The following is a 709-nucleotide window of genomic DNA, read 5'->3' as shown; positions in this document are numbered from 1 at the left end:
CCAAATCCAGGAATCTGCCCGAAACGGAAAGGCCTTCTCTCCCGGACGGGTCGAGTCAAAGCACTGTCTTAAAAAGTGTGCAGAGGTTGCTTGGAAAAGCACTGCCCAGAGTATTGCAATAGTTGGCCAAGCGCATGGCCCACGTGTGAGGTCGACATGAGACCTCAGCACGTTTCACGCCGGATTCTGGACAGGCGCTGCGTGTCAGGGTGGCCGAGCGGTCTAAGGCGCTGCGTTTAGGTCGCAGTCTCCTCTGGAGGCGTGGGTTCGAATCCCACTTCTGACATTTGTTGCAACGGTTTGCTGATGGGCCTCGTGGCCCATGCTTGGTGCAAACAGCCTGCGTGGGTGAAATAGAAGTCTTTACCCAAAAAAAGCGGTGGGGGTGTTTTTTTTTTTTTTTGTCGCTCACGAATTTGGGCACCTCCAGTAGTCATGGCCGCAGACTTGAAATCCGTTGGGGTTTCCCCGCGCAGGTTCGAACCCTGCTGTCTACGTGCGTTGTGAAACTTGAAGCGCGTCGAGTGCTACCCGTGTCGGTCTGGCTGGCGGTGGATCGGTTTCGCCAGAGCCCCTGTGCTCTCGGAGTGAAACAGGATGGCGATCTTCTTTTGATCACCGCCCATAGGTATTTGAGCAGTGACCCAAGTGCATTGCCAACTCACGTGGTCAGCACAAGACTTGCGTGTGGTCAACGATGCGTCTCTCT

The 709-nt window shown here is 55.0% G+C and overlaps 1 non-coding gene across 1 annotated transcript; it reads left to right on the top strand.

Annotated features, from left to right (window-relative positions):
• The first annotated feature begins 203 nt into the window (after positions 1-203).
• trnal-uag (transfer RNA leucine (anticodon UAG)) lies at positions 204-286 on the top strand. The gene has a single exon. It is a non-coding gene; the product is annotated as a tRNA-Leu (tRNA).
• Positions 287-709: the final 423 nt, after the last annotated feature.

The sequence above is a fragment of the Neoarius graeffei genome, chromosome 1, assembly GCF_027579695.1.
Source record: "Neoarius graeffei isolate fNeoGra1 chromosome 1, fNeoGra1.pri, whole genome shotgun sequence".
NCBI classification, from domain to species: domain Eukaryota; kingdom Metazoa; phylum Chordata; class Actinopteri; order Siluriformes; family Ariidae; genus Neoarius; species Neoarius graeffei.
The sequence above is the reverse complement of the archived record's forward strand: the minus strand, read 5'-3'. Positions and strand labels throughout refer to the sequence as shown.